General features: G+C 39.7%; 1 protein-coding gene and 1 long non-coding RNA gene across 4 annotated transcripts in view; one reads left to right on the top strand and one right to left on the bottom strand.

The window, feature by feature from the left end:
• ADD3 (adducin 3) overlaps positions 1-1,762 on the bottom strand; it is a 139,160-nt gene extending 137,398 nt beyond the window's left edge. For 2 of the 3 annotated variants that reach the window (XM_019646644.1, XM_019646645.1), the window contains exon 1: positions 1,481-1,762. The gene's annotated coding sequence lies outside the window, so the exon portion shown is untranslated. Of the gene's footprint in view, positions 1-613; positions 637-1,480 lie in introns of those variants that run through there. The other variant, XM_019646648.1, reaches the window with a different exon arrangement.
• A 779-nt stretch (positions 1,763-2,541) lies between these two features.
• LOC109384903 (uncharacterized) overlaps positions 2,542-8,615 on the top strand; it is a 10,283-nt gene continuing 4,209 nt past the window's right edge. The window contains exons 1-2 of the long non-coding RNA XR_002124518.1: positions 2,542-2,552; positions 6,970-7,026. This is a non-coding gene — a long non-coding RNA (uncharacterized LOC109384903). The remainder of the gene's footprint in view (positions 2,553-6,969; positions 7,027-8,615) is intronic.

Raw genomic sequence — 8,615 nt, 5'->3', positions numbered from 1 at the left:
CCTCTTCTGCGTCCTCCTCCGGCTATGCTGCTCTGTTCTGCGGCGTCCCCTGAGGGTCGGAGCGGGAAACGACCCCGATGGAAACCCGACTGACTACGAGAGGGAGGAGGGGCGCCTGGGAAATGTCGCCCGCCCCACCTTGAACGAGCTCCCCTGTTCCCAAGGCTGAGCCGCCTCTTTCGGAGTCAAGCCTCTGCTGCCCACACTGGTGGCTGGGTCTTCAGGGGTAGGTCCCTGCTGAGGTTCAACCTCCGCACGCCCCCCGTAGGACAGGCCTGGGTTTTTCTTCTCCGCACAGCTGCCTGTGGGGGCGCCTTCTCCCCCTTACTCACCTCTACAGAGGGCTCTCTCAATCCTGCTACACTTCGACCGGCCGAGGGTCTTCACCCCCACTTTTGCCCTGGCCTTGTGACTATGAGAGCTGAGCTCTTGGAATTGAAAAGTCGAGGCACCGCCAGCCTTCAAAATGAATCCCGGGCCTGGGAAACTTTGCAAGACGCAATTGCAGGGAGGTGGATCCATCCACAGGTGACACTGGGCCTCCCACCCGCGCCGCCCAGACACGTTTCTCACCCCAACCAGTTCTCGAAATAGACCTCCCAGCAACGCACACCTTTCTCTGCCACCCACGACTTGCACATCCCTCCCGCACACATGTCCTCCACCGGCACGAATCCACTCTGCGAGCGCCATTCTGGTTATTCATGGTCCTTTGGGTCCACCCCACCCTAACACAACAAACTTCATTCCCCACCCTAGCTCCCTCCGCTCCCAAAGCACTGGCGACAGTCCATTTCATTTCCTTCCTCCTCTGCAGACTCTTCCCCCTCAAATACTTCACGCCATCCCCTCATCTTCATCCCCTCTCTCTCCCCTAAAAATGTGCTAATTAAAATGTAGTTTCCTCTTCCCACAAACGAAGTGTGGAAAATGAATCTTGTCTTAGCACCAACTGTGATCCATTTATCCTCGTTTTCTCTCTCCACTGGACTAAGGCTATAGAAATTTTAGTCAGCCACCATCTCCCATCTGCTCAAAATCTAACCATGCTTTACGATTTTTAAATACCCTTGAAGGATCGCGGGGAAGGCTTCCTGGCTTTGGGGAGAAAATACTTAGAAAATGCTCAGCCTTGTCATTTTTATGTGGCATTTAAAAATATCTGCAGTATTTGAGCGATATTGGGAGTGGCTGGATGTTTTCTGGCATTTAAAAAGCAAAAAATGAAAAGCTTTGCATGCATCAAGGTTAGCCTTTTTTTAATAGGAAAAAAAAGTATGTTAAGGGCACGTATCAGACAATAGTCTCCACTAGACAGGGCATTTGCCTGTCACAAATCCAGTCCCCCCCCCTCCCCCCGCCGCCCCCATCAAAGGAAGGCAAATTAACACAATCCATTTTAAGCATGTCTGAGGAGCAATCTGTTCCATGATCATTCCCTTTCCCACAGTTTCTGGGCAAAATGGATCAAAGATCTTACCCGCTGAGGATCCAACGCTTCCTTGTGTCCAGGGTTGTAGACGTGTGTCTTCTAGGTGTGGGTTCTGCAGTGCTGCACAGAAACCCGCTGCAGCCTCAGACCCGCGGTGGCAGCGGCGGCAGCAGCCAGCAGCCGCGGCAGCAGCGTCTCCCAATGCTGAGTAGTAAAGTGTGTGACTTAGTAGAGACTCCACAATTAGCATGAGGCGCTTGCTTATAACAGAGAAGGTGGAATCTTTCTTAAAGGAGTGGGTTTTGATTTTCCTCTCCACTGTTGCTTCATAAGCAGCAGAAAGGGTGGAAGTGGGGAGGTTTTTTGGATTGAGCAAAGCATTACAGCTGTGGGAGGTCAAGGTTAAAATTAACTGGGTGATAGAGGGACTGATTTAGTGTGAGTCAATGAAATGCTAGAAGCACTAGTTTTAAAGAGCCCTGCTAACTTCAGACATTGGGGTCCATGGCAAAAATAGAGAGGCGTGCCTTGAAACTGATTAGTATTTTGGGTTAATATTTGGAGCAACCATTGCACCAACATGATAAGTATACAAAGGGAGGTTATTTAGTATTTAGTACCAGAATAATAAAACTCCTTTATGTGACTGGGATCAATGGAATTAATTCCTACTAACACCTATAAGCACACTCACTGGAATTTCAGTTAGTGTCAGTATTAGAAAACATATTATTGGCAGAGCTCGATCTCTTCTTATAAAAATCACAATATTATTTATAGAAAAACCAAAAAAGCTAAAATAATTTTAGAAAATAATAGAGTACTATGGTATTTCAGTGGCAAGTCGAAGATTAGCAAAATTAAGAAACTCATAAACAGATTAACTTACTTTAAATGCATGTGAATCTTCTATTTAGACTTAAAATGTGATGTCTGCTTTATAACTTTAAATTTTATTTTTAATACTATTCTTCAATTTAAGCACTGAACATCTGTGATTTTTTTCTTCATAAGTAAAGGAAGAGGTGTGGTCTCAAAATGTGAATAGAGAAAAATATGGAAAATATTTTGCATTTGGTTTTCTTTACAGCCTTTTAACCACTGGTGTGATCTTGAGCAAGTAAGTAAACTTTTTTGTTCCATAGTTCCCTATTTTGTAAAATGAGAACATGGGATTCAAATTTTACTTTAGCTTTCCAGAACACTATGATTTTGTGACATTTCTACATTTACATTTTTTTTTGTTATTTAATGCATGTATAACTCACTTTAAATTACTATTCCTGAAAACATGGATTAAAACTAAATCATTATTTTAAGTGTCTAGCCAGAGTTTTTTATTTACCACTATGCAGGAATTATTTTGCAAACAAATAATCAATTTGGTAAAGTGAATAAACTTCATTTTACCTGACTGATGATTTTTGTAACCAACTATGACCAATTATCCTGAAGCAGGACCTTACTATATTGCTAAGGATACTGATTGACTGATATAATGTATGTTTAATCGCCACAAAAACATTTACAAACTGGAACATCATTGGATGGTAGAATTGAAACAGGGTTTAGAGCTCGCCGACTCCAATCCTGTAATTTCACAAGTGGAAAAATTGGAAACTCAGAGAAGCAAAATGGTGACAAAATTAGGGACAAAGGTAGGGTTAACTCTGAGTCTCCACTCTTCACACACACAAGGTAAATAAACAACATGTATGAACACACATATTGTTTCACATACTCACATTGGGAGCTGAGCAGGACCTGTCACAACAAAAAAGAGTAGTTTCACTCAATGACACTATTTGTGTACATGTAGTATAAACTAAAGAAATTTATCAAACAAGTGCTTATAATATGTGTAAATATTAGCACAAATTTTGCCTTTGGGTTTGGAGGTGTTTATGCTAGAAAGTAAAGAAATTTGTCCAGGGAAATGTTTAAAAAATATAGTGACCTCCAAGGAAACTTACAACACTCATTAGCAAACGCTTGCTTATGTTCCAACAGAATGACAGGGCCTTCGACTCTTGTCAGTTTTCTTACGCCCATTGGTTGCTCTGTTCCCTTTTGTCTACATCCTCAAGCATGCCTGCCAAGAGAAAAAGTTCGGTTTGGAGCCAGGGAGGGAAAAGTATTGTAGAGCATTAACCCTGGCCTTCAGTGATGCATGTTTGGAAGTTGCTTTTTGGGCTAGAAACTAACATTCTCCCTTAAACCCTGATCTCGTATTTCTGATAAGGAACCTGGCACTAACCTAAACCCACTTTCTCCAGTTTCAAGAGGGCTTTACAGTTAAAGTCTGTGTTATATTAGATGACATAGTAAATTTGGTGGTTTTTGTACCCGGCAGGACAATTTATCATCTTGATTTAAAAAAAAAATGCCTTCTACAGGAAGAGAATTGAAGGAAAGCAGTTACCCAGTTTCTTCATTTGTTTTTGTTTGTCTTGCTCTTCTGCAAGGAAGGCATCTCATTTCATCTACCAGGTGGTAATGGCCAATGACTATAATGGCAATTATCTATATAATTCTAAGCAAACCCCCCAGATTAAATGTATATCTTTGTATCTTTCCAAAAGTGCTGAGTACAGTCTCTTATATAAAGACACTTAATAGATATTTTGAAAAATGAATACATGAATTAATGAATAGCCTCCAAAATATCCAGAAACTGGCTACAAAGTGTTTTTGTTTGTTTATAATTTGCATTGTCTAAAACAACTGACTATTCTCTACCTTCTTTTCTAACACAGCCGTGATCTAGAAACAGTCTCCTTTCAGTAGAACTCTTTTGGCATGCCTGATTTGTATTCTCCAATTAAATCGTAGCCACACATCTCCACGTAAACGCTGGGTAAATCAAGCAGTAGCTGAGACACTTTCTGCCAAAGAAACACAGGCTTAAGTTTCAAAATTCCAGTGCTCTGGTTCTAGCTGTGACACCAACACATTATGTGACCTCAAACAAGTTTCTGTGACATGCTTGTGCCTCAGTTTCGCCATGTTTTAAGTGGTGCTGGTGGATTATAATACCTGCTATGCCTCCTTCAGAGGGTTGTTGTGAAGTGGAAATGAGATAATAAATATGAAAATGCTTTGAAATTTTCAAAGCACTGTGTAAATATAAGGTATTATTATAGGCTAATGTACTTAATATCAATTATCTACTTCAAGGGACTTTACCCTAAACAACCTGTTTTACTACTTATTGTTTCGGAAAGCAAACAGGTTTATCCCTCTCCCTGTGTGCTTGCATACACGCGAGCACACACACACACCCTGCTGCTCCCAATTTAACAACTGCTCAGTTCTGAGGCTTTTCCCTGGGCTGGGAAACATGCATCAGCAGTTGAATGTGAAGAGCAAAGAATTTATAGAGAGCCGTCCTTCCTCCCTTCCCCCAAATTTCCCTTTTTAAAGCTCTCAGATAGAAAAGTAGTCAGTGAAGCACAGCAGCCTTTTCATGCCGCATAACATCATGTATTTGATCAGTGGGGTTAGATGAGCCATTCATTCGAAACTTGGCCATGCTACATATATTTTGATCCCCCTCTTATGCCAAGTCCATCTGGAAAGTACTTGGGGAACAGAGCAGGAAGAACTGACAGGGAACTCATGCTAGCCAGTTCTCTGCTCCCTAAGGAGACATAATCAGGGCAATTCTCAAGGATTCATCAATATATTTTATTAGCACTATGTTACCTATATGATTTATTTTAAAGGAATTATCTCTGCTAAGCACCTGATAGGTCCTTATACAACTGCTTAAGTAATCAGGCCTGATAAACTTCTGTAATATTAATGACATATTACCCTTAGAATTCTCCTCCTTTTTTTTTTTAAAGGTATTTATCTTCATTTATTCATTTTCCATTTGGTGACTCTTTTAAAATCATCATAGCTAAATAAATAACTGCGAATAAACAAACAACTAATAAATAAGCAACTGCTATAAATAAGATACTTCAAATGAGAGGCCCACTCATAGGTAGGATATAAAAACTCATACAAAATTGATTTAAGAGTTAGTTTCTGTGTAGAGAAACTATAAAAGGACTACAAAGCTTGCATTGGCTACATGAAGCCTAAAATACGTCAGTTTGCCTGTGTATCATTTCAGCACATGGTCATATGCCTTAAGGTTTCAGCTGCTAATCTTTTATGTCTGAACTACATGATTTAAAAGCTTGGTGTTTTAATCCTTATGTCTCTATTTCTAGAATGTGATTGGGAACTACCTGCAACAGAAATAACTTGTAATTTGCATTGTCTAAAACAATTGACTCCATTGTCTGCCTCCCTTTTCTAACACAGTCATGATTTGGGAACTTCCTAAAATGCTGATCCCTGAGCCCTGTCCTTGAATTAAAAACCTTTTAGAGTGGGTCCCTGGATTGAGGGTTTTTTTGTAGCACCTCAAGTGATTCTTTTGTACTCCAAAATTTGGACACTGCTATCCTCTAGAGCAGTGGTTCTCAACCTGTGGGTCACGACCCCTTTGGGGGGCGAACGACCCTTTCACAGGGGTCGCCTAAGACCATTGGAAAACACATATCTTCAATGGTCTTAGGAACCGAGACACCGCTCCTCTATCCGTCTCCAGGCAGGTCCGCCCACATACGAGTACCCGGCATGATGACATCATCGCACCAACCCCATCACATATACCCCATACAAATACAGGTGTATGTGACAGGGTTGGCGCCATAATGTACTTATGCGGACCAGTCACACATGTGTAGAGAGCAGCTTCTCTGTAGAAAGCAGCTGCTGTGTTGAAAAGCAGCAGTATTGGAGGTAAAACGACACTTCATGAATTATAAATATTTCACAATATATAATTACATATTGTTTTTGTGATTAATCACTATGCTTTAATTATGTTCAACTTTTAACAATGAAAATACATCCTGCATATCAGATATTTACATTACGATTCATAACAGTAGCAAAATTACAGTTATAGAGTAGCAACGAAAATAATTTTATGGTTGGGGGTCACCACAACATGAGGAACTGTATTAAGGGGTCACGGCATTAGAAAGGTTGAGACCCACTGCTCTAGAGGATTGTTTCTATCCTCTAGAAACAATGCAATGTGTGTAGAATCTCAGAGACACAATGAGGGAAATGTAGGTGGGCCCGTTTTCATTATGTGAGAAGGATTCAGAAAAGGACTAACCCTGGCTCCACCATTTCTATGGCGTAAGCTTGGGCATGACACTCACCTCTCTGAGTCTTACTATCCTCATCTGTAAAATAATGCCTGTTTGACTGTGTTGTTGTAAGGACATATGGAGAGCTTCTACTCTAGTGCCTGATACATCACAGAACTGAAGTATACCGTATTTCCCTATGTATAAGATGCACCCTTTTTTGAAAAATTTGGGGTCTAAAAACTGGGTGCATCTTATAGAGTGGTTGTAGATTTTTTTACTTGCATTTCCCACAAGTGATGAGGAGTTGTATGAATTTTATGATGAACGAAACTTGAGTTCAATAACTTTATGTAATACATTTTTTTTCAATTTCAGGCCCCAAAGTTAAGGTGTGTCTTATACATGGGAACGTCTTATACAAGGGGAAATACGGTACGTTCCTTCCCTCTCTCCTTGTTCAAAAGTGAGTTTCCTAGTGCATTCTTCTTGTCTAGTGTTCTTAGTATGCTTGGTAGAGGAATTTGAACTCGTAATTTAATGATAGCTAATATTTTGAGTTCTTATAGTATGTTGGTACTGAATGCTTTATATGCATATTTCATTCCATACCTACAATAATCCTTAAAAGTAGGTGCTATTATTTTCATTTTAGAGATGAAGGAATGGAGGCTTAGAGAGGATACGTAACTTGCCCAGGAGCTCAGAGCAAAGAATTAGAAGAGCTGGGATTCAAACCCAGGCTTTCTGACTCCAGAGCCAGACTGTTCATTATGCTGTATGTTTTGTATATTCTCTAAGAACTTAGATTCCAACATATGAGCAGGTCTCTTGTAAGAATTAAACAACTGCAAAAATGGAGTTTATAAACATGCCAGGTATACAGACAAATGAACGCCATCATTTTTCTATTTTAGAAGCTTTTGCTAGTTGCCTAAAACAGGATGAGGTACATAGTAGGTATTCAAAAGTGTTTGTTGAATGAATGGAAGGCAGAGCTTTCGCCAGCACACTGTTTAAGCAGCTGGCACATCTAAACCCAAGTTCTAAATTGTGAACCAAATCAATCTGACTTTTCAGATCAGTTTATCATCTGACATAACGCAAGTCACTAAATTTCAGAGCTACAGATCATCGTATCATTTGCAACAATAGTTCTTAAACACTTGCTATAAATGATCAACTAGTGTAGCACTGGGAAAGTTATTCAAAAAAACCTTATGACATAGCCTATGCCCTAAACATTTAGTTGGGAAATGAAACACAAAGGTATAAAACAACAAGATTTCAAAATTACCACATATGAGATAATAAATGTGAAACTCCTAGCAAATGGTTAATATTTGATAAATATCTGCCTTATTATCAATAACATTATTTTCTATTTTAATAATTATTAAGAAAAAAGTATTATAGTTTTATTAACAATAAGAAGAAATAGTAATTGTTGTAGCTACCATTTAATGAGTGATTATTTGTTAAGCATTGTGCCTGGCGTTTTATATATTGGGTCTTCGGAAAAGTCATGACACATGTTTGCAACAGATGGCACTAGTTCATTTTTGGAAGTACTAGAGTTATTCTCATCTATGTTATTGCTATGTCATTTGACATCTGGCAGTTCTAACTTCATTCTAAAAAAAAATTGAGTGATTTGGTTGAGTTTTGGAGATTTTACAACAAGTTGAAGATGGAAATCCAAACTGTGCATTTTTGCCATATTTTACTGTTTTACTCCATAAAGGGAAGAACGTGCGTCAAGCTTGTGAAAAGTTGCATAAAGTTTACAGTGACAATGATCTACAAGAACGTCAGTGCCAACGATGGTTCATGAAATTCCGTGCTGGTGATTTTGATCTCAACAACATTCCTCGCTCAGGGAGGCCCACTGAGGTTGATGATGACAAAATAAAGGCATTGATCAAGTCAAACCCATGTTACACGATATGAGAGATTGCAGAAACATTGAACATCCATCATTCAAGCATTCACTACCACCTGAAGAAGCTGGGATACGTAAGCAA

The sequence above is a fragment of the Hipposideros armiger genome, unplaced genomic scaffold, assembly GCF_001890085.2.
Source record: "Hipposideros armiger isolate ML-2016 unplaced genomic scaffold, ASM189008v1 scaffold_105, whole genome shotgun sequence".
Lineage (NCBI taxonomy): Eukaryota > Metazoa > Chordata > Mammalia > Chiroptera > Hipposideridae > Hipposideros > Hipposideros armiger.
This window is presented reverse-complemented; position numbering and strand designations above follow the sequence as displayed.